The sequence below is a fragment of the Ceratotherium simum genome, chromosome 9 (genome assembly GCF_057802395.1).
Source record: "Ceratotherium simum simum isolate JZ-2026a chromosome 9, ASM5780239v1, whole genome shotgun sequence".
NCBI lineage: Eukaryota > Metazoa > Chordata > Mammalia > Perissodactyla > Rhinocerotidae > Ceratotherium > Ceratotherium simum.
The window spans coordinates 47,911,592-47,937,664 of record NC_141908.1 but is presented as its reverse complement, the minus strand read 5'-3'; the positions used below and the strand labels follow the sequence as shown (position 1 = coordinate 47,937,664).

General features: G+C 40.4%; 1 protein-coding gene across 1 annotated transcript in view; it reads right to left on the bottom strand.

Annotated features, from left to right (window-relative positions):
* Positions 1–26,073, bottom strand: part of B3GALT1 (beta-1,3-galactosyltransferase 1) — a 503,223-nt gene that overhangs the window by 20,685 nt on the left and 456,465 nt on the right. Inside the window, exon 3 of the mRNA XM_087435339.1 lies at positions 15,674–15,810. The gene's annotated coding sequence lies outside the window, so the exon portion shown is untranslated. The remainder of the gene's footprint in view (positions 1–15,673; positions 15,811–26,073) is intronic.

The window sequence follows — 26,073 nt, the reverse complement described above, 5'->3', positions numbered from 1 at the left end:
TAGAAACTTCATTACTACATTTTACATGGAGAAAGTCTGTAGAAAGATTAACCATTTGTAACCAAAGTAAAAGAGCCAGTGGAATCCAAAGCTAGAACTCAGGTCTCCGAGTCTATAAAGAGACTTGCTATCTTCTGGAAGAGACCACTCTGTGCTTCTCAAGGATGGAAAAGTCAGGGTAAGCTGGTCATTCTCCATCTTCCCACATTATTCCTTTACAAAGGATGCACACTAAGAAGACCATTATTCAGACAGGGCTGACTTTTTGTGAAGAAAAATCTAAGCTCCATTTGGGTAGCATCTATTTATTGACTTCAAGCTTAAGTTTTCTACTGTGGGCACAGTTTATACAGAAGACAGCTACATGCACAAGTCTCCATGATACAAAATGGAGGCTCCTTTAATCTGAGTAGATATAAAGATCCTAAGACCCATAGGAATGCCACTGCCCTGGCCTGATTCTCTTTATTTTTGAGTTCTGATCTGTGTTAGAGAGGGTTTTTGAAATGGAGACCAACACACCCTATTTTGTCCAGCAAATTTCTCTTTTTGGATGATAATTCACTCTAGAGTAGGGTTCGACTATTCACTAATATAGAAGTCCAACATTGAACTTGTTTTTGTTAAAACTCTGATTTCCTCCTTACAGTCTAAATTTCAGTGTTGGAAATAGTCTTAAGAGATGATTTAAGACAATCATTTACCTCAGGGATAAGTCGCAACATCTTAGAGATGAATGTATCTTAGGAGCTACAGGAAGAGAGTTTCCAGAATTTCCCTTGGGAATTTGTACTAGGATCTGATCATGATCACTGAAAGATGTTATTTTTCACGTACAGACTAGCTATTCCTATAATTTCAGCACATATCTCCCAGTTTTGCCCTGGGACTTGGTGGAGGTAGTCAAATCAATTCTCTTTTACAGTACCTATGTGAAGCTAGATCAGTAACTTTCAACTTTCCTTTCCCCAGATTAAGACATGCCCATTTCAATGGTGGGAGAAAAGAAGAGTTTCCACCACACATAGTTGTTCCATTATTGTCCAGTGTCACTTTTCAATGATAAAATCAGGAAATAGCTACCTTTATGTGGTGGTTTTCATCTGACTCATTGCACTGAAACATCTTTAAGATCTGTCTGAATTTTGTTTAAGGAACTGAGTTTCCTTGAGATCCTCACTGTATGGTCTGCAAGAGTCACTGGTGCCTCTATTTTTGTTTTTGTTAAATAAATTTCCTAGTCTGGGAGTTTTGAGCTCATAATCTCTGCAAGGAGACACAGCCATCTGTCGTGTAGCTTAGCCTCTGAGCTGTGGGCTTGGGGGAAGCTATATTTCAAGGACAAGGAAGCCAAGGAGGGGAAGGGGGACACGTTTATTTTCACTTTTCACAGACAACGGTAGGAGTGAATCTCAACTCTGGCAGGAGACTGCATGAGGTGCCAAACTGCCACTGTCATTTGCATAATGTGTAATCTAAGGTGTTGATTCATCTCTGATGGACAGGCATGTTTAGTGAGGGGAGGCAAAACTACACATCGCCCCTCTGCCTGCCCCTTAAGAAACCAATCACATTCCTTCTCTCCATCAGCTCCACAGAGGCAGAGACCTTTCTGCTCCATTAAACTTGCTTCTTGTGTCTACTTAGCAAACTGACTAATGGCACTGGCTCTTTCCCTGCTGCTGCCTCTGGTGCTGCCGCCTCTGATGCTGCTGAGTGCAAGCTACTCCTCCCCCGAAGGAAAGGAATCGATGTAAATATGACTGGCTGGTTTGGGGTGCACTATTTTTACTTTGTTTTTGTAAAATTGCATCCCACCCCTAAGTAAGAGTTACCTTTTGAAGACTGTGGAGGAACATATACGTTCTGAAAGTGCTGTGCTGTTAACCATTTGATGTTAATGTAATTGCAGAGTTAACTGATTTTAATAGGCTGTTTGTTGAAGGTGAGTGTTTGGCATAGAATTTTGGCTTTAGAGTCTGAACATATATCTGTTTGCATGTTTATGCAATAGCAAATCCTCTCATTTTAACAAATGAGTCTTCTCATTTTAATAAAATCCCTAACAGATATTTAGTGAAACTTGTATTTTTAAATACACAGTGGTCAAAAGACAGACTTTCACAACTTTGACTTTTGCATCATTGTCTTCATTTTGTCCCCATTCCCCCTGTGCAGTAATGGTGTTGTTTAGTACATTCTCTGGGGACCACAGGTAGGAGGTTTCTATATCCCTTCTACCATAAACATTTTCTAAACATTTATGTAAACATTTTATGAGCATTTTCTCTAATTCTTAAGTAGTCATCCTCCTTTTTAGCAATGAAAAATGTCTCTTTTAAGAGACTTTTCCAATTCCTTTTGGTTGAACCACACAGATTGCCACTTACGTAGCTTAAAAATGGTTGGACATCAGCAGATTTATATGGCTCAGTCCAGCAGCTCTTCAGGAGAACTAGGATTCAAACTCAAGTCAGCCAGGAACTGTCAGCCTTCCTTCCACTATGCATGCTGCTGTCTTATTTATTTATATTTTGTGTTGTTTCAAGAACCGAGCTTTGTATGCATTATGTACTCATTATAATATGTGGTTAATGAATATTTGTTGATTGGCTTTTTAAAAATGGATTGAGAAGTGGCACCACAGAACTATGTTTTGTAACCATTAGCAAAGTATGAGGTCTCAGTTTTCATCACTGTAAATCTGAGTGGTTATAAAGGACTATTAGATACTATCTCTGGAGTCATTAATTCCTCTACTCTCCACTTAGGGTATAATTTCCCAATGTCCAAATAGCTATCACGTGTGATGGGCTCTTCTTGGAACAGGTGAAATCCTGAGTCACTGATCTCTCTTCCTCCTGTGTTCTTTCCTGCCAGCGAGGCTAAGCAATTTCAGAGTTTATGAGAAGACTGAGAAAGCACTTAGGTAATCCACCTTCAAAATATCGCTCCCCTTTCTTTCTCGCTCTATTCACATATCCTTTCCACACTTTCACTTCTTCCCTCTCCAACACTTTCTCTTCTAGAGATAATACTCTAATTTTTTGGCCCCAGATGTTTAGCTCAATACTTGTATTGGCCTTTTTAAGAACATATGTGCACATTTTGGAAGAACCCAGGTGGTTGTAATATTGAGAATTTCTAAAAGATATGAATTTTGAGAGCAAATCAAGGACTGCACAATTTATGGTGTAATTACATAGTAATTACTCAATTTGCTTGTGAATACTGAATTCTCTCCGTGGGTTTTAAACAGATGTCACAGCAGATGCACCTCATTTAAAGGAGAATTTCTATTAACTGCAGGAGTTATTATCTTATTGGGCTTATTATCTTCAGTGGTGCTGCATTAAATTAGTAATAGAGGGCACTGTTGGCAACCATTAGGACATATGATTCAGACAGGAGAGGGACAGAAGGTTGTCAAACATGGGAAGGTTCCCATGAGTAAGTGTATCAAATATGGTGTCAGCATTTCAAAGTGTTATGAATACTTGGCTTTGGGGTTATGTGACAGTTATTGATAGTAGTAACTGAATTTTGTGGAGAAGTTTCCAGTGTAAATAATTATTTCTACCTATGTATCTCATTTGATTATCACCGGAATCCAGGACGTAGGTATTAGTGTCCTGAGGCTCAGAGGTCACCCAGGTTCTTACAAGGAATGTATAGTGGAGCCCAAACCAGATCTGAGGCTGCCTGACTCTCAAGCTTCCCTTACCCTCACATCATACGGCTTCAATGTCAGTTTAGTCAACACATCAATTAGACTGTGTGTTTTTAATCAAGTTGACTGATCTTTTTGATTTTTTAACTTAAAATCAAAGTGATTGAATCTGTTCTTCTTGAAAATATAGGTTAAGAAGTGTTTATTTTTACATCAAACTCTTGGTTTTGGTGGCATATATTTTCAAATAACTACAGTTTGAAATCAATTCCTTGTGGGATATAGGAGACAGCTGGATATGCACCAGTCTTTTCAACTAAATCTATATACGTCCAGGATAATCACCACTGGCAGCATTATCTTCAAATATGTAGAACAATGTGCCCATATTGATGATGGTTTAAAGTTGTGGGCAAGTTTGAAATAAAAGAATGTACAAACTCGGTTGAAATCTTGATAGCATTTCGCTGAAGGCTGGGAAAAATTTGCATATGTCGATTTTCCTTTCTGACCAACCCCTTTAATTTTTTTTAGCATGAGTTGATCCCTACTCCACTCCTTTGCAGCTTAATGTCTTTGCTCATCCAAATCCGGACAATGGTTTGTTTGCCCAACAGCCTGCCCACTCCTGACCCCTACTCCCTGGTCTTTGAAAAAGGCCTGGTCTCAGTGAGGCTTGTCACTCAGGAGGCTGTTCAAATGGCGAGGGCTCCAGAGAATTCACTTTTGCTTGGGCCTTGAAGGCATTTCCCTGGGGCACGACTTCCAGACACGGGTGGTGATTGGTGAAAACGAAAGAGAGAAACGATCTGCTTGTCTGTCGGTAGGACTCCCACACAAATGTCAGAGCTTGGCTGGGAAAAGCTGCTTTTTCTCTTTCGATGTGGCTCTCCTTCCTCAAAAAAAAATCATCAATGCTCTCTAGAGATTTCTTTCTTTCTCCTCTCCTCCCTGAAGACTCTATGGTAGCTTGTAGCCCCTTCTCCTGCCTTTTCCATTTTCTCACCTGAAAGAGTGGCTGCCGCACTGCGCTCTCTCCCCGCTCACGTCTAGCCCCACTTTCCTTTCTCCTTTATTTATTCTGCTTGGGATTTGTACCCCTCCTTGGAACATTTACCCTCCTATGGCTGCTTTTTCTAACACTTCCTCTCCTGTTCTCTCACCTTTCTCCTGCACGTCTGAGGACTGTCCTCCCAGACCATCTCATCATGCACTATCAGTGAGCCAAAGTCTGAGTCTCTGCTGGGGGGAGAGGTGGAGATGAGGGCAGAGGAGAAGGAAACCAACAAGGGAGGAGGAAGGGCATCAGATAAGACTTGCAAAGAATGGGGAAAGGGGTAATTAGAAGCCCCTGGAGCCTGAAAATGAAACTAATAAATGAGGCAAGACTTGGCTTTTCTGTCCTGCTCCAACTTTATATATAAAAGTTTGTATATCTGTGATATTAGAAATATATGAATTAGCATAATATAATAAAAATAAATTAATTAATATATTAGAAATAATTAACATTATTAATAAATGTTAATTTATTAATATTAATTAATAAAAGATGGTTATTACCTTACTGCTTTTTAAGACCCAAAGTGACTCAAATAAATACAGGAGAATTGGGTTCAAACTGTGGAGCAAAATCTAGTTTTGATAGAGGCAGCACTATATTCTTGGTAAAAGGTTCTCTGTGTTATACAGATTGTGGCAGTCCATTGTGAGAGACGTCAGGAGATTTATAATAATAGTCACCAAGTACTGAAATTTGAGTATAATGATTTTGGAGACAGGGAAGTGTACATGTAAAAACCTGGACTCCAGTCCTAGACATGTGTTAATCCTGGAAATGTTCTGTAACCTCGAATGGCATTTGTTTCCTAATCTATGAAATCAAGATCCTACAGAACCAACCACACAGGGTTGTTCCTAGTTCACGTGGGATAATATATGCAGAGCTCATGGCACAGTGCTTAGCACATAGTAAGCACTCAACAAAGACTGTCCATTAATGGGTTACAGTTTTTAAAATCAGAGCAGATTCAAGTTTATCCTTGTAAACACATCGATTTTACTCACTTGCCTTCTGATTTACTTTCCTGAGAGACAAAGAAAGGGGTGTGGATTTGCTAACCTGTTGGGAGAGTGTGACCCACGAGAAATTCACCTCTTATGTGGACTGTGGCAGGGAAAATATCAGGAACTACTACGGTAGGTTTCTCATCAACTGTATGACCTCTGACTATCATGTTTCTGGCCATTTCAAATGCCCATGGACCATTTTTTGACCGAGTGGTGTTCATTAATTTATCAGTAGTTCATCATATGCTAGAGTTATTTCACTAGGATCCCAAGAATATTTTGTGCTATTAGGAAAGATATGAGAAGCCATTTGTGGGCTGGCAGGTAGACTTTATTGACGAAGGAGAATTTGTTGACCATTTCATATTGTAGGGCATTTTCCAAATCCTGGAACTATATGGTTTATGCTAATTCATTTGACCAACATCTATAGAGCACCCACTACTTTGCAGCTCTGGGCTGGGTGCCAGGGAGTCAAAGAGGCGTTAGACATGTCACAGCCTGGCGAGAAAGCACAGGGCCTTCACACAGCTGAATAAATATTTGTTGAGGCGACTGGGAAATAAGCCCTTACTGAATCATAAACGCTGTCTGTTAGACAGCTAAGAACAAACTCCTCTAGGAGGGGCGGGGAGGGAGCAACTACTCTGGGTTGTGGCAGGTTTGCTGCCTGAAGTCCTTACTGTGCTTAAAAATCCCTCTGTGCTGTCTCCCCAGGGCTCAGTGAAATCCGCTGAGAACACCTGCCACAGAGTCCCAGGACAGAGCACTGTGATGTGGCCAGCCCTAATCCCAACTCTCACCTTTGGGGACTTCTCTATTTTTCTTCTTTAAACCTAGGAATTGTGTAATGTTCCGGTTTCCATTCAAGCCTGTCCAGTCCCTGAGGCACAGCTGGGGAAGGACTTTGGTTATAGTGTATCCAGGGCCATAAACAAACCCAGTGTAGAAAAGCAAACTCCTGGGCAGCAGCCATACAAGGAAGGAGAATTGCCATGTCTGTGGCTGGAGAGAAGGCAGGGGTGGGTGTTATTTGCAGAGAAGGTGCCTGGCTCCTTGTGCCTCAGCCCTCCACTGCCCACAGCTGGAGCTGCTTAGCTTCAACATGCTCATTCAGTCTCACCTAGGTGCCAGCCGAGGCCAATCCAGTTCCCTAGTCAGAACTTAGGGGACCTGAGGCCAGTAACACAGTGACTGAGAATCTTGTCAGATTTCCAACTGACCATGTGCTCAGCCTTTAGGAGTGGAATCAACTACCTTTTGTTTTGTCCTTTGTGACTAACTGGACCACGTTGTATCCTGCTTACTGTAACTGGCACCCCTCTTGTTCTTTGTGCCTCACTCTCTGGAGCCCTGTTTCCTCAACTGTCGGGTTGCAGGACTGTCTCGAGCAATAAATGAGATGACCTGTGAGGCACCTGGCATGGGGAGGATGCACAATTTGTGTTGGTGTACGTTTTGTCACATGGATGTTGTTGCAGCCTGGAGTTGTGCCTCTGAACATGAAGCAGGATTTCTTTGGTATGGAGGTCATTTGGTAGACCACAGTGTAAAACTATGTATTTTATTGACCAATATTCATGTGTGCTACATGCATCCCTGACTCTCACCCCATCCCTGGCCTTCATTGCTTCTCTGAGCCTCATTCAGTACCAGACCACTGCCTCATCCCTTACCTTCACCCCATTCCTCACAGGGCATGTCCTAATCAGTTTCCTTGAGTTTCGTTGAGGGTTTGGGACTCAGAGATCTCCTCAGGGGCATAGAGAGGCAATAGGCCACTGAGTTAGAGTGTAGAGGCTTGAGTCTACCCCGAAATCTCCAGTGTCTCCTCTTCCTCAACTCTGGCTCAGCTGCTCGGGAAGTTGTCCTGGAAGAGGTCCAGCAGAGACCAAGGGACACTGGTGATCCCTGCCCTTCCTGTCAGTTCCTCTTCCCAGGGCTCTGGAGGCCAGAGGGGAAACCTCGCCAGGTGCTGGTTTTCAGACAGGGGCTAGAATGGTAGAGTGGGCAGAGCACAGTCAAGTGAAGACTCATTCCCAGCTGTGTGACTGAGGCCTTCCCACAGGCCACCAGGAATGTGTCTGAGAAATGTAGGAACCAAATGCAGATGGTGCCTGCTACTCTGTCCAGCTGAGGAATGTCAAGAAAAGCCCATCTTGAGAGAAACTACATGGCCCCAATCTCTATATCAATAAAAAGAAATAATGCCTAAATTCTTAGCTTGCAGGACTTAAAAGGAAGGAATCAGAGGGAAAACATTTGAAAAATTAGCTCTGAATTTGTGATGGTCCAAGATCTTTATCAGTATTTAATTTAAAAAGAAAAATAAAACAATGTGCCAACCTCACAGTGGATATTGAATTACAAGCTGGAAAATTAGTCAAACACCTTAGCAATGTCTAAAGAGATTAGAGAGTGAATCCAAGTGCCACTGCACAGACCCCCTGCCCAAGCCCGGAGCAAAGATGCACAATCACCATTTCTGCAAGTACTACAGGGGCTGGAGGGAAGCACGGTGGGCTTTCTGAGCAACTTCCCTAGGTGGAGCAGAGAAAAGGGGTAGATCCCCTTTCAGGAGTGAAAATGAAAAGGATGTCCTAAGGGGTAAAATTATTTATGGTGTACTCTGCATATGATAAAGTGGAATTAGCAAGAGAATTGACTGCTATCCGCAGCCTATCTCTGGACAAACTACTTTGGCCCATAGTAGGGAAAAACAAAAAACAAACTTAAAATTAATACTTATTTGAAACAAAGAGATAAAGGATTTGGAAAAATACTTCAAGGTGCCCCAGGTGTGAGTGGGCATGAGGCATGGAGAAGAGCAAACGCCAGGTATGGGGAGCAGGAGGGCCCTGCTATCCTCCGGCTTTCTCTTAACACCCTCCTTGTTCCTTCCCTCCTCTTTCCTTTCCATCTGTCTTCATCTCTCTCCCCCAACTACTTCCTAGCTACTGGGATCCTCCTCAGTCCTGCCTTAGGTTTCAGCTAGATGAGGGCCTTGTTCCATCAGAACTGAATAGTTGATCTGCAAAGAAATTCACATAAAACAGGTAGAGGCTGATACTGGTAGTCCCTTAGATAACATCTGTATTTTGACAGGGAGTCCTCTAGGGCCTTATCAGAAAATAGTGAAGAAGCGCTTTATTTCACAGGTGTCACAAGCCACTCCCATGGCAGCTATCTTTGAATGGAGGGAAAGGACTGGCAAGTTCCAGAATTCCCTAAATCCCTGCGGGTAGACAGCTGCTCGCTCCCTCTATAGATCAGACCTCATCCGAGATGGGGCCGGGCACTTGTGTTGCATTTGCCTCCCTTGACATTGTTGTATTCTTGTGATGCTTTCCTGTAGACTATAACTCCATGATGACAAAGACTGTCTCTGTCTTAGAAATGAGAGAACATTTACTAAGCCCTTACTGTGTTGTCATAAGTTTTCTAAGCCCTTTATGTTTATGAACTAATCTAGTTTTTACAACCAGCAGAGGTAAGTAATTCTACACCCATTTTAAAGATTAGGCAGGAGTTGTTGAACAGTATGCCTAAGGTCACAGGGCAGGTAAATGGCAAAGTCAGGATTCAAACCCAGCTGTCTGACTCCTGGGCTCACACAGTAAACCATGATATGCCTGCTTGTATTCCTGGCACCTAGTACAGTACCTGGGAAACAGTCACTACTTCTGGTTTTCCTTTTTTATCTCTGAGATGGTTAATTTTATGGGTCAACTTGGCTGAGCCACAGTTTCCAGATATTTAGTCAAACATTATTCCAGATGTTTCTGTGAGAGTGTTTTTGGATGAGATTTACATTTAAATCAATGGGCTTTGAGTAAAGCTGATTGCTGTCCATAACGTGGGGGGAGAGGAGTCTCACTCAATTAGATGAAGTCTTGAATAGAACAAAAGGCTGATCTTCCCTGAGCAAGAGGGAATTCTCCAGTAGACTGCTTTCAGACTTCATTTGCAGTGTCTGCCGTTCCTGGTTTTCCAGCAGACTGCCTTCAGACTCGAACTGCACCTCTTTCCTGAGTCTCCATCCTGCCGGCCTCCCCTATCAATAGATTTTGGACTCACTGAGCCTCCACAACTGCATGAGCCAATTCCTTAAAATAAAACTCTTCTTATATAGACACATCCAATTGGTTCTGTTTGTCTTGAGAACCCTGACTAATACAGTCTCCTTTGCTAACAAGTTCCTCAAGGTTAAGTCCTAGGCCCTCTTTTCTTCTCAGTCTAAGTGTTGCCTATTTTCTAAGCAATTGTTTTCCTCCCCATGGCCTCAGTTGCTATCCATATGCCGATAACTCTAAACGTATACTCTAGCTCAGATGTAACTATGGAGATCCAGACCCATATATCCAACTGCGTACTTGGCACGTGTTCTTGGACATCTGAGGGGCACCTGTATGCAGCAGGTCAAAGGGAAATTCATGATCTTGCAACCCTGACTCTCTTTCACGGTGCCCTGTCTCTGTGAAATGTACCCATATCTATCTGAAAGACTAGGAGCCATTCTTAACAACTCTCTTTCCTTTATTTTTGTACTCAATCCATTGCCATGTCCTGCCAATGTCACTTCAGAAATTTCTCATATCTTTTTACTCCTCTCCATCTCCACTACCGCCACTTTACCCAACCTGTGGTATTTCTTATGTTGACTACTATGGTAACTTAGTGGTCTACATGCACATTCTCTGTTTCCTTTCTAATCTTTCTGCTTCACGCTCCAGCCACAGTGATCTTTCTAAAAAGTGAAGCTGTGCCACTACCTGTTTGAAAGCATTCAATGACTTTCTATTGTGCTTGGGAAGAAGACTAAATTCTTGGCATGACTACATGGTGGTTCCCAAGCCTCTGCATGTCTCATCCAGCAGCAGCGTCCTCCTTGCTCTCTACATCCAGCTACTCTTACTTTTTTTCAGTTCCTCAAAAATGCTTCCTCACTTCATTGGTCCTTTGCACATACTGTTTTTATTTTTAAAAATGTGAAGCATTATTCCCAACCTTTCAACTCTCATATTAGGAGTGACTTCGAAGGGGAAATTATTGTGTTCCACACACCCCTCCCTCAGTCAATCAGATTCTTTTCTTATACAATCTCATAGTATTCATCTAAATTAATACAAATAATAATAGCTAAGATGTATTGAGTGCTTATCAAGTTCAAGTGTCATGCACAGTGCTAAATATTTTACAATCATCATATTTAAATATTATCTAACTAAAAAATACAACAAAATCTGAGAAGTAGGTCCTATTATTCTCTTTTACAGACAAGGAACCTGAGAGCCAGGGTGGGAAGCTGAGTGCATATTCAGTGGTGTGATGACTTGGTGGATATTTGGCTCTCCCATTGGATTGTGTACTTGGAGTGTACAGGGGCCAGGTCTGTTATTGATCAGCACTGTTAGAGGACTGCTTGTCATGTAGAATGTGTGCAATACCTACTTGTTGATTAAAATAATGATGAATATTTGCATGAGTAATGAACTAGGACACATTTTAATATGGAAACTAACTGGATATCCCTCTTATTCTCTACTCTAAATTAGTTGCCTATGAGATTATTTACAAAATTCTAGACAGTTGCTTGCAAATGAGAAAATGGCATTCCCAATACTAGAGATGTTTTACAGTCCCCTCCACTCTTCATTTTGATGACCATCTGCTCCATTTCCAAATGAGGCAGCAATTTAGTTTAATTTTACTCAGTGAAGGATGATTTATTTTTTTTGGTCCCTGTCCTTCTAAAATAGAGGGAGTCACACACACACAGACACACACTTAAAAACATGTGCACGTTGTGTTAAGTCCACACTAGCAGCTGTAACAAATAAACCCTAAATTTCCGAGCTTAACACAATAGATGGTTATTTCTTATTTGTGTAACAACCTGATGCGGGTGTTCCCGCTTGGCCAGACAGCTTTCTACCTGGTGATCTAGGAACCCAGGCTCCCTCTATCCATGGTGCCCCCATCCCTGGAGGCCTCAGAGTTCTCTCACCCAGCCGACAGCAGGGGAGAGTGAGCATGGAGAAGGCACACCAACTTCCTCAAAATCCTGGCACCAAAAGGAAGCACGTCACTTCCACTCATATTCCATTACTACAAACTCATCGTGTGGTCACACTCAACTCTAAGGAAGGAAAGGAAATGCTGTCTAGTTATATGCCCAGGAAAAAAAGAGAGAATACATATTTGAGTGAGTCACCAGCCATGTCTACCCTACTTCCCATCCTTATAACACAAAGCAGAGATGCTATAAGATTAGTACAAAGTGCCCTGGGGTACGGGCAGATGGAGCTTAATTTTAATGGTGAGCATCTGGAAAGGCTTGTGGAGGAGGGGATTTTGAGTGGGTCTTGAAGGACAGGTAAGTCGTGGATAGAAAGAGATCCTAATAGGTGTAACTGAGGCTGGTGCCAACATGGTGAGGTCTGAAGCCAGGAGGGAGTAAGGGTGTGAGAAAAAATGTATGCCTGTGCCTTGGTCTTTGTGTACATATCTCAGAGTCAAGTAGAAATTATTTTAATAATCTATTTTTCATGGTTTTCCTGAACTCCTTCTATAAGTAATTAAATAACAAACAGAATTACCCCCTCCACCATGAGTATCTTAGTCCCTAATGTGAAGATATGAAATAATTAGAGGGTGTGCTCTGTAAGAATTTTAATGTCATGGAAAACTTCTATTTACAAGACTGTGTTAATTATACAGGATGAGGCTGAACAAAGGGAAGATGTGCAATTAGCAGAGCACAGCTTATTATAACCAGCTCTGTTTAGAGGCTCTTCTGAACAGAGATATGTAATAAATCAAGAGCGATACAGTATTTATTTTTTACAGGACAACTTTTGAGATTTTAGAAATGCAGGACTTGGCCATTTTGGATTTGACTGTGATGATAGTGTAGGAAGTCTTTTACACTCTAGTCTAAATGGTAGAGAGAAAAGATCATGGTCTTTAGAGGGAGAAGATCTCTGTCCCTTCCTTGGTCTGCCACTCATTGGCTGGGTGATCATAACCTTTCTGGGCTCCTTCCTATGGGGATGATAATACATATGAAAGCACCTAGCACTGAGCCTGGGCTATATTAAGGACGTAGTTTTTATTTTTAGGTCCATTTCCCCTCCCTTCTACTTTCTTTTTCTTAAGCAGGGTTTCATTCACCTCAATAAAAATCCTTAAGACTTTAAGAACTATACAAGAATGACTGTAATATCAGGAGGATGTACTTCCTCTAAGTCCACTTCAATAAAGGCAGTTATAATATCAGTGGCTCTATCTGAGCAGTGTCAAGGATAAAGAAATATCATAGTTGTCAAATCCCAGGAGGGCTGACTCAGCTCTTCTTTTCTTCCAAAGAAGACAAACTGCATCTCATGCAATTTGCTTCTTGCTAGGAGGTTCTTGTTTTGTTTTCAAACACGATCTTCAGTGCAAAAGACAATCTCTTCTACACAGACATTGCAGGGGCTATGAGTCCCATAAAAGTTGGGCTTTTCCTTAGATATTTTTGCCAGAATATTAGAAATTGATATGAAAAGTTGAGAGCTTAAATATTGCACAATGTTCGCACATTATTCAGTTGCAAAATGCTGTGAGCTGCCCATCCCAAGCCTCAGCTCAGCTATGATTGGCCTATACACCCAAGTGCATCTCAGTATTGACTGAAATGATAGAAGCCCTCAGCCCCTGAGAAAGCATTAGGATTGCATTATCATATCAATAGCCCACATGCAAAGTTCTTGATAAAAATGATCATAATCCAGAGGCAAGAGATAAAATATGAGAGTTTGATTTGTGTAAACAAATCAAAGGCATTTAGAGTCAAGCTACTTAATCTATCTTAAAGCATTGCCAGGAATATAAACATCAGAACAGCCTCAGAGCCAGAACAGGCAAGAGTTGAGAGAGTAGAAGGAATTCTAAAGATTATTTGCTACTTTTCCCTGATTCACTATAATCCAGCCATATTGGCCTTTTTTCAGTTCTGTGAACCAGCCAAGCTCACAGCCTCTTGTCTTAAAGCCTCTATAAATCATCCTTCTGCCTCTTCAGAGATACATCCTGTAATAGTCAGGATTGTCTCAGGTAAGCTGCATTAACAAGTAGCTTCCATATCTCAGTGGCTTCAGACAATAAAAGTTTGCTATTTGCTCATGCTACATGTCCAGTGTGGGTTGGCTGAGGGTGCTCTGTTCTTTGAAGTCACACAAGTTCCAGGCTAAGGGAGCAACCACATCTTGGACCACATCACCTGTCAGAATGCCCCAGGGAAAGAGCTGGAGGAAACAACAATTTCATGCTCCAGCATGGAAGTGACACATGTTGTTTCTACACACAACCCATTGGCCAGACCAAATCCCATGGCTCCATGGAACCTCAGGGAGACAAAGGCAATGCAGTCCTGTCATATGCCTGGAAAGGGAAGGGAATGGGAACAGCTCTCTTGACTTGCACACCTCCCCTGATCACCCTTTATGAAGCAGGTTCTAGCTTCACTGACTTAGCACCCCTTTTGTTTTTTCATAGTGCTTATCACAATTTGAAATGGTATTGTCATTTATTTTCTGTTTTGTTTGTAGTCTGTTTCCACCATTGCACTATAAGATCCCTAAGAGAAAGGGCCATGTTGCCAGGCTAATTCCTTGAAACAGTTCTCAGAAATGGTCAATCTGCCTTCTATGTTTGAATATTGGATATATTTGTCTTGAATTTGGAGAATCCTTATAGTGATAATGTCATGTCTCTCAGTTTAAGGCCTTTTTGGCTGTGTGTTGATGCCTCTCCATCCCTCCTTGTCAGAGGATCCTCTCTCTACACAATGGCAGGGCTAAGGCAAAGACAAACTGGGCATTCCTTCAAATGCTGTTATGAAGCCAAATATTGGAAAACTACCAACTAAAACCAACAGAAATCTCCAGAGGCAGGGAAAACCAACATATCCAGTGAAAATTGCTGTAAACTTTGTAAATGATAAAGAGAAGAAAGGAATTTGGTGAATTGGCATTTTGTTGAATTTGCTTTTGGCAAATCAGCTTGCAGGGAAGTAGCTCAGACCTACCCCCTCACCCTCCACTCACAGTTGTACTTCAGTGTCAAATTGAGCCTAGTTCTTAGAAGGCACTCTGAAATAGCTGTCCATTTCATGGGCAAAGAAACTGTAATTCAGAGAGATTAAGTTATTGGCTCAAATCACAGAGGTGATGGCAGTAAAGATAAAAGTATGAGTCAAGACTCCTCTTGCTGTGTTGGTGTTTTGTTTCTTGCGTCACACTCCAGGAAGGATGCGATCGTTTTTATAAACTTAGTATGCTATATAGGGCAAAAAGTTAGTGTTTACAGAAATATTCTAAGGATTTCTCTTGCTTTTTTATCACTTTAAATAAAAACATTTTAATGATTATCTGTTATTTTAGATAGTTTTTATAACTATACCGTCATTTTCTATACAAAATACTATTATTTTCAAGTGAAATAAGAAATAATTGAAGTATAGTTGCCTATGGGACAAGGTTATTTCAGCAAAGAAGTTTCAAGAATCAATTAGCTATGGCCTTGGAGAGATAGATTTTTAAATAGGCATTGTCTCAGGCCACCTAAGGCATATCTTTAGTTCCCTAATATTTCATCTTAAAAGAGGCCACCACTAAAATCAAAGGTTTCATTCATTGTAAATACTTGTAAATACAGATTTTTTAAAAAAGGACACTTTTTTGCCGCTACCATTTTTTTTCTCCTGTATAATTCAGGAACAAGGCTTTTCTGGCATTTTACATACTATAGCAGATAAATACTTACAAAAGGCAAAAACCAAACTTTTCTCTCTACTCATTAGTCCTTGGATGTTGATTTCTGATTTTGTAGAATTGCTGTTATTTTCCCCAGTGATGGGCTGCCTAACTGAGCAGTGTGTTCTTCTCCTACCTGGGGAACCAAGCTTTCTGTGTTCTCCTTCTTCTTAATACAGCTGCAGGGCACAAAGCACGGTCTCAATCTGTCCGATGAGCAGATTTGTGGCGGCTCATGCCAGGAGAAGCTGCTGCTTAGCAAACTGCAGGATCCTGTGTGGATAACAAGAAGAGAGAAAACTTTAGAAACAATGGAAATTCATCAGGCTCTGAGAAATGAAGGCAGAGTTCTGTCACTTCAATAAAAAGACTTGTAGTTAGTCTATAAGTATAATACATAGAATGGCATGTTGGAAAGCACTGAATAGAGGTTGAACAAATGAAAAAGAGAGAGAATAAATGAACAAATGAAGATCAGAGCTGGTCCTAGGATTGCAAACCCATATGCCTACCAAACCAGGCAAAGGCAAGTAGGGTAAATGAGGGAGCAGACTGGGTGTGAGATATTCGGGAACGGTAGAGCACATGTGCCATCTGAAGGGGGCAGCCACGGCTCAAGGCTAGCTGATGGTTTTCACTGATGCCATAAGGAAAAACAGGCTCAATTACGCCACAACTTCAGGTTTTCAAGGAAAGACAGAAATACAGATTTTCATGTGAAATCTCTTGAGTTTATATTTTAGAATTCAATTAAACAAAACAAAACTTTGTTCAGGTCAAACAAAGCTAAAGCCCAGTTCTACCTGAGGGTTAGGATTAGCTCATGGGTGGCCATGAGATCTAAGATCTGGTGCAACATCTTCAATTTCTAAATGATGAAAAAGGATCCAGAGGGCTGAACCTGCGTGGGCAAAGACACTCAGCTAATTAGTGGTACAGCGGGGTTTACTAGGCACGAGCATCTTCTCTTTCACTTAGCACCTTTCGCTTTCACTTAGAGACACTCTAAGATTGGCTGAATCTAACCAGATCTGTTTAAATAACAGATTGGAGGCCAACTAGAAGCTGCCTTTTGTTGATCTGATCCTTGAGTCTCAAGTTATATTTATAAAACTTCATAATAGGAGGTATAATTTTCTGTTCTCACCATTCATCTTATGCAAGAAGTTCTGGGTGAAGGTCAGTGGCTGAAATATGATGATCTCACCTATAAAATAATACTCTGATTACACACAATTGTTTGGGATGGTGTTTAGGCAAAGTGGTCACATGTGAAGAGAGGCAGGGAGGGGTATGGGCAGAGGCGAGTAGGGGCAGAGGCATGAATGGGTCCCACTGGATCCATTTGCTGGTTCCAGTTTCCACTAAAAGGCTTCTCTTGTTTATATGAGAGGTGGTCTTGTGTGATGGTTACGTGCATGTTGTTGTTGCTAGTGCTGGCGAGTCGATTCTGTGGGTGACCCTGCTGGTATTTGAAATAGTGGTGCATAGCTTTCAGCATCACAGCAACAGGCAGCCTCCTGTTGATGGGTGGTGTGGTTCCCTGCCCGGGAAAGAAACCCGGGCCATGATGGTGAGAGCACCAAATCTTAACCACTAGACCACCAGAGCTGCCTAAGTGTTTGAGATGGGTTTAAATATTGGTTCAGCCACTTACTGTGACTTAAGCTCTCGAGGTCCCATGTGTAAAATAGTGATAATAATAGTACCTGACTCACAGAGTTGTACTGAGGTTTAAATGAATCAATACATAAGGTGCTTAGACTGGTATTTGCACAAAGTAGGCACTCAGTAAATGTTTGCTAGTATTTGTAACAAATACCAACATTTATTGAATGCCTACTATACTTACATTTATTATTCGTAATTATCACCACAATCCTTTTTGTTTTATATTATTATCTTCACTTTAATAATGAGAAAACCATGACCTTGGGAGACCAAGTCTCTTGTCTAATGTCACCCTGGTATGTAGTGGAGCCAAGTGTTTGAACATAGGTCTACTCAGCCTAGCCATTTGCTTAACCTACCTCTTCAGTGCCTTGTCAGTGCTCAATTGAAGATACTATTCAGATCTTTAAAAGTAGAGAAAATCAACTTTAATTAAATATCAAATACTTATCAAGTCACATCCAAAGCAAAGGAGTCCCAAAACAAACAACCAAAAATACAGCAATACTTGCTAAACTTCTGCCTTATATAAAAATGTGTTGTTCTAGAATGGGAGAGTGCCACATGACTAAGAATAAGACAAGAGAGCATGTGGTCAATTTTTAGTCTGCATCAATCGTCACTCTTATCCTTTAATAGATGATTTGCTTAAAATTGATGAATCAATTTCCATGGAGGTAGCTTTTAGGAATTGAAACATGTATTGAATGTTAACATTGGGAAAATAACACCTGGAAATTTTACTCCAGCATATATATATATATATATATATATATATATATATATATATATACACATTTTTTTTGTGAGAAAGATTAGCTCTGAGCTAACATCCACTGCCAATCCCTCTCTTTTTGCTGAGGAAGATTGGCCTTGAGCTAACATCTGTGCCCATCTTCCTCTACTTTATGTGGGATGCCTGCCACAGCATGGCTTGATAAATGAGGCATAGGTCCGTGCCCAGGATCTGAACCTGCGAACCCTGGGCCACTGAAGTGGAGCAGGCGAACTCAGCCACTACACCACAGGGCAGGCCCCTAGCATATATTTTTTTAAAAGTCCTTGCTTTTACAGAATTTTCCATACAAAGAAAGAGTAGAATAAAATGTAAGCATTTATTAAAGCATATGAAGCATTAATATGAAGCATTTTAAATAAAACATGAAACATTATTGAGAGAAGAAAAGGAAAGAAGGATGGAAATGAGCAATTCCTGACTGCTAACATGAGTCAGATGCTATGCCAGGTCCTTTTTTTTTGCTGAGGAAGATTAGCCCTGTTGTCAATCTGCCTCTTTTTTTGCTTGAGGAAGATTAGCCCTGAGCTAAGTTCTGTGCCAATCTTCCTCTACTTTGTATGTGGGACACCACTACAGCATGGCTGACAAATAGTGTTGGTCTGCTTCCGGGGTCCAAACCCATGAACTCAGGATGCTGAAATAGAGCATGCCGAACTTAACCACTAGGCCATGGGGCTGGCCCCACCAGGTACTTTTATATACTTATTAGCATTTACTGAACGAAAAGTCACCAAACCAGGACCAAAATACATGTGGAAATGCATATATAGACAACTCAATTTTCTGTGGGCAGATATTTCAGTTGAAATTTCAACACTTACTTAGACATTACACTCCTTACCTTGACCACTCATTCTGTTTAATTTTTTTGACACAAAATATTTTTTGTTAATTAACTTTAGTCAAACAAGGGCAGAGAAATAGAGTATCCTTTCAACCAAAATCAGTTCTGGGAAAATATAAACTAGGAAACATAGAGATGGAAATTTTCTCCGCTTTAGGGTGAACTTAACATTATCCTAAGAGATAATGATATCTATTCTCAGTAATAATATAGAAAGCAGGAATGTATTGTGCAAGATGAAAAACATAAGCCACTGTCTTCAGTCTGATTTCTAAAGTCTAGTTTCAGTATTTAAGTTAGAGGCATCACAACTTTCCAGAATACAAAATGCATCCATATTCAAATGTTAGTTTTAGACTACAAAACAATATTTCAAAGTCAAATAGAAATGAATTTGTTCGCTGTTTCTACTCTTTTGGATAATTGCCATCACTGCTATTTCTCCTTGGGAAGATAATTGAAAATTGACTATATAAATTGTTGTGTTTTTCTGGGGAAATAATCTAGACTCAAAATTTGTCACCCACATTTTAATCTAAATTACAATTTTACCAGGTCTGAAAATTACAGCTACTCTAGTATATTATTCTATTGCATCTCATTAATATCTTCCCTTCTTTTTAGCTTCATGTGGCAAAAAGGAATTTTGCCAGTGCCATTTATGTCTAAGGAATCCAATTGTTTTGTGTGCCTCCACCCCAGAGTTAGCTATGAAGTGTGTTAGTGACAGAATAGGACAAATAAGATAGTAATAATATTTGGACATAGGACAAATAAGATAGTAATAATATTTGGACATGAGATTTCATCTCCTCATGTTTGCTACAGCCCTCTTTGTGGCAACAAAATAATTTGCACAGTGAATCTCTAATGTTGGCATCTGACCACATTTGATCCTGGTTTGTGTGTGGTTTGTCTGCAGCTAAGGACTTGAATAAAGACCAACAGAGCAAAACAGAAAGCACCTCTGAGTTGCCTATTTATTAACTTATCAAGATAAATTCTGTGATTCATTAGGAAACCAGGTGGAGGTAATAGTTGATCTAATTAGTTAATGAATTTAGGAGAGAGAACAGGGTGTTTTAACTCTGTAAGTTTCAATGATAATGAACTCAACTTTCCATTTCTCTTTGTCGTAGGTCAGGACCCTGGAAACCAGATCTGAGACTCTGAGATACTCATGCAGGAAGTTCATTGGAGCATGTTCTCGGGAGCAACACCTGTTCTGAGATGAGAGGAGAAAGAAGAGAGAAGGGAGAGTTTGAACCGTGACACAGTCACAGTTGAGGACTGAGCTGAGCCCCTAGGGAGCTCCGGAGCTGGGACAGGCCTGCAGAGGTCCAGTGTGTGCAAGAGCCAGCTCCCCTGGGCTTGGGAAGAGCTGACCGTCCATATCTCTTCCCAACTCCACAGTCAGTGACATCATGCTGATAATTTGAAATTGGAGGCATGTGTGGGGCATTTATGACAGTAATTAGAAAATGCTAGAAATCAAGGTTTTTATCACTCCCCTCTCCCAAGTCCTCAACCCCTGGAGAGCTGGTTTACCAGCAAACCCCCAGTTAAGAAAGATTGATTTGCACATCTCTGTGCCCAAACCCATGTGGTAAGTTCTTAATTGCACATTGTGCTACACGGAGGGAATGACAGACAACACTCCCAGGTCTCGCATTGTTGTAACTTCTCCAGGCTAGGTCTCCTCCGTTCTATACAGAGTGTTATTCTAATCCCAGATTCTAGCCCTGCTGTGTAGTCAGTGATCTTTATTGTTGCCTTTCTGAAAGAAGCAACTGAGCTCCCTTGGAACGGAACCATCCCTGTGAGATACAACTTAGTGATATGACCGCCTACGCCTAAGTGACAGTTACCAAAGGAGAAAGTACCAGCAATGATAGAACAACATCCTGGAGAAAATACTTAGGAAAAAGCCAACTGAAATTATTTTGTAAAGTACTGCCATTTCTTTACTTGTAAACATGGTCATTCATACCGATAAAGTAGAATGATAATAACTGCAGCATGTCTTTGTTTAATGAAGTCATAAAATATTTCTGGATCCAGTTTAGAATGTATACCATAAGGTGGGAGAATATTTTAAATATATTAGTCAAGCCACACAAAGAATTTGGGTCAAAATCATTCCAGCTTCTTAAAAATTTAATTCCTAAGAAGATGAACTAAGCCAATTTCTGTTTGCAAATACCAATAATATCTTTAGGAAACTCAGAGAGTTTGTGTGAGAGAGTTCACCATTAGTGGGGTAGCAGAAACTTCAGGGGGACCATTCTGAACAAAGCTGCACGTCTCTCAAAGTTCTTTCTTCTTTTGAGTCCTTTACTCCATAGAAAAAGACAATAGGGAAGACCCAAGATTTGACAAACAGAGACAGATTATCCAGAAGCTCTTCTTATCTTTGCCCCTTACATCCTACACTCACACATCCAATAAACATCAAATGGAGGAGAACTTGTCATGATTTTAGTGCATGAGGCTAGAATTAGGAAACTCGGAAAGAAAAGCATGTATGATTCTGAAATTCACTGATTAAAAAGTGACTCAGTATTGACTATTATCTATTCTATTGTCTATCACATTTCCATAACAGGCATCAAAGCAGACAGGAAGTGAAGTTTCCAATTCATGTTCTTTCATGACATAAAATCATTGGGCGCAAACTCTGTCTTATACATCACAACTTAGCACAGGGCCTGGCAGATGGTAGGAGCTCAGTCCATCTCAATGGCTTGTTCTTAGATGAATTGATGAAATAGAGCTAGGGCCACATGTGGATTCTGTAGTCAGCTTCTTAATTCCTCTCCTATAACATCCATTATTTCATTCAACAAAACTATGTTGAGTATTTTCTATATTGTGTTATTCTCCTAGGAGCTGGAAATACAGAGAAACTCATATCCTTCTTGAGACAGATAAAATTAGGATAATCAAGTATAGCAATGGAGATATTATAGCACAGAGAGACCCCAAACCGTGTGTGTGTGTGCGTCTTAGTGTGTGATCAAATGCATTTTTCTCTTGGATGAGGTGTTCAGAATATTGATAATTAAGAGCAATAGCTTCGCTTGTTCTGACTGAAAAATATGAATGCAACTAAGGTCTCTGTTAATCAAACAGGGTATATTGTGAGGATGAAGCAATGTAGCCTGGAGCCCTAAAAATAATCTGGCCTATTTTTCCTGATTTTAAGCCTAAACACATCTGAGCTAGTCTTTCAACAGTTCAACAATATTTTTTATTTTCCTTTTATGCGCAATTCACATACTAGGTCCTGGTGATTTAAAGAAGAATGGAGAAAATCCAAGTTGCTTTCAAAGTCTTACTAAGCAAGAAATTCCAAATGTCTGATATGCTATGAGCCTTTTAAAAGTTTGATATAATTTCATGATACTTTTCAGGAATACAAATGTTCTAATTTATGTCTACTTAGAAAATTTTAGCCTGTATGAATGAGTTGTTTTACAAATGATTTTGGTAGAACATGAATTTACCTTTATAACCAGCAAATAGAGAACAATGGAACAGATCTTTGTTTGTGTTTGGCTGTCAGACTTTTTAGCTACAGCTTTAGGTCTCTGCCTCGATAGATGGCAGAAACTGGTTCTGAAAATTAAGACCATTCCAGGGCATATGTGCAAGGGAATTTTGCAAAGGTTGCATACTGACTGAGTCAACTACTGCCTTGCTGGATTTTTCAGGTCATGCTCAGCACATCTTGCAAATACTGTTATAGTAAATCATGCCATGTAAACTCATGGAATTTGAACATGACTTCTGATTTTGACATAGACTGTCTGCAGCCTGTTAGCTCCAGTGAGAATTGAATGTGGCCCATCTGTGGGCAGTTGCTTTGCTTTTTTTTTTCTTTCTTTTTTATAGGCATTTTATTCTAGGTCAGTCTTTTTAGAAATAGATACGACTTCTGTCACTAAAGACAATGGATGAGAGAATAGACCAGTGTCTGTACAAATACATCACCACCATTAGGAAACAGCAAAACAAAAGCAACTGCCTGAAGTGCATGCCCTACAGACAGTTGAAGCAGTGATAGCATCTCTTAATTCAAAGGGTAGCATCTTGACCTGACATGTGCCTGGGAAATGATCCCGCTCCTGACGTAAGACGTTTCCCACCATACCAAGGCACATTTGGTACAGATGTCGGCAGCCATATTGACCAGAGAGGGGCATGACAGAGAACCTGCAGCAGCTCCTGCAGAGGGTGGGAGGTGGGGAGTTAGGGACTTACAGACAGATCCCCTTTGCCCTTAATGGATCAGACTGAATAGGGATTTCTGTATTCCAAGATCAACAAGACTTGTTGAAGTTGTGTCGTGGCAAGCAGTAGGTCTAGTAAAAGAGCAGTGCATCTTTTCCTCTGAAACATAAAGCTCTTCTCTCACCCTAGGTTTTTACTGATGGGCAATTAGATGAGAAAAGAAAATGCACATCTGTTACTTCCAGATTGGGCACACTTTCCTCAGTAGACCTTCCAAAGGAACAGGAGTTAAACCTGCCATGGTGAAAGTGTTTTCCATGCCTTAGCTAAGCTGTGAGAAAAACCAGTTTAGAGATGTCATCAGTAAACAGGGAAATGGTTAGAACTCATGTTAAAAAACACAAGTCCTTTTATTTGGAAAACAAGGATAGGTGAAACCTGTAGACTAATGATTTCATAGAAGGACTAAATCTGAACGTCAGACTCTCAAGAAATAGGTCATAAGGCTTACAATTTTCACTGCAATTATGCTACATGAATGCAAGTTTATGCCTGTTATTCTAGTACTTTGATTAAGGCTAATTTTTTTTTCAAGTTTTGAGATCTAGAATCCTCTGCTCACTATGGGTCCTGGAAGCCACTTACACCTTACTCCCTTGACAGCAATATCACCTGGGCTGCTTACAATTCTTTGTCTCCTTGAACTTCCCTGATGCTTAGGCAGCCCACTCTGGCACTGAATACAGAGTGAGCATGCTACATCCTCATATTTTCTTCTTATGTTATTATTTTTGCCTGATTTCTTCCTCCCAGGAGGAACCTGTACATTTTAACCAGACAGATACAAGGAAAAGAAACTATTTTTCTTCCAAGATAACAATCGACGACCTTGGGCAATACGTGCAGAGTTTTCTGGAATTCTATTAAAAAATTATCTGATAAGCTGCCTTTGGGTCTGTATGTTGTTTTCTTTGTGTAGAGCGAGAAGCGGGACCTACTCAACTTAGTAAGCTTAGCTGGATGTTACTTAAAATTTAGGCAGTGAACAAAGATGTGCTCTGTAGCACACAGATGGCTGGAATGATCCATTTTAGAGTTGAAAGTTAACATTAAGAACTACCTGGTTCTAGGGGTGGCCCAGTGGCATAGTGGTTAAGTTTGTGCGCTCCACTTCGGTGGCCCGGGGTTTGCGGGTTCAGATCCTGGGCATGGATCTACACACTGCTCTCAAGCCATGCTGTGGCAGCATCCCACATACAAAATGGAGCAGGATGGGCACAGATGTTAGCTCAGGGACAATCTTTCTCAAGGAAAAAGGAGAAGATTGGCAACAGATCTTAGCTCGGGGCCAATCTTCTTCACCAAAAAAAAAAAAAATTACCTGGCTCTACCTATATTCATTAAACTTAGTGCAATGGTAGCCCCAGTGATATGGCACCTTAAGCAGTCCATCTGTTCCCTCTAAGACCTTCTTGGTCCTGCTCCTAAAAAGCAATCAGTTCACTTTTCTGTTTCAGTGAAAAATGAAAAAGAAATTTTTAGAAACATCACAAATCAGGGCAACTGTGTGTGTACTCTTTGTAATACATTTTTCCCTGGAAAAAATGGTAATAAATACAAAAGGACCTGTGAAATATTCCTCTATTAAAGTAAAATACAACTCTTTCATGGGGCTAAATGCATATCTAGAACTGCTCACTACTCAATGGGATTATGATACATGTAATGAAATGAGAGTGTAAATGGGTCACTCAGAGTGTATTTTACTAAAAAAAAGTACTCTTTGGGAGAGTTTTGGATAAATCGACTGAATGTTATTTCATTTCTGAAGACTTTGCTCACGAAGCCAATAAAGCCAAGTACTCAGAGCTGAAGATCAAAGAGATGGGCGAGCGGCTGTAAGTCCCCATCAGGACGCGGCCCTGCTAGGGGCACAGGCACCAGCCCATTCTCTCCTCTTCCTTACCTGGAAGACTGCGGATACTTGAGATCATGCAGAATCGAACAATATATTTTTCAAAATCAATACAGCTAAGCACATTGTGAAATCTCTAGAATGACAGAAAACACCACATATGCCCACACTATACCACAATCACAGCAACAATTTTTACTTTTGTAAAGCAATTATCAACTTACTTATAAATGATTACAGTATTCAAGATCTAAGATCCTTGGAAAAATCTGATGTTGCAATCAAAACATAATTGAGCTATTTTGGAATAGAAAGTCTATTTGCTCTTCAAAACACATAAATATCTAAAAATTAAATGGTGACCCATTTAGAACAGTATTGTTTCCACACAATTTTTTTTAAGTTACTTTAAGTGAACTTCCCTGCTTGATGGAAAGTTTCTATAGGCTGATACTGATATTTCCCAACCTGGGAGGTGTGTGTGTTGTGTTTTGAGAGAGGGTGGATGTGGTTAGTCAGTGATGAATTAATTTTCTCAAGGGGTCTGATCCGACAATCCATCTGGACGCCAATCATTATTTGCAACCTAAATAAACAATGTCTTGTACATGTAGGTACTATTATTTTTTCAAATGTGTATATATGCCCTTGTGATAAGAAAAATACTAATTCATTTTAAAGTGTTGCTGACTTCATTGTAGATTTTTGTTATTACTATTTTTCAATCTGTGGATTATAAATCAGCAATTACCTATGGGCAACCTCTATATTTTACATGTTAAGAAAGAGTTCTCCTGGGCCAGCGCTGGTTGCCTAGTGGCTAAGTTTGGCACCTTCTGCTTCAGCGGCCTGGGTTTGGTTCCCGGGTGTAGACCTACACCACTCTTCTGTCAGTGGTCATGCTGTGGTGGTGGCTCACATACAAAAAAAAAAAAAAGAGGAAGATTGGCAGCTGACGTTAGCTCAGGGTGAATCTTCCTTAGCAAAAAAAAAAAAAAAAACAAGAAAGAGTTCTCCTTCCTGGATTAGATGCACTGTGGTAATGTATTTTAAGAGTTCTGATAAAACAGTCAT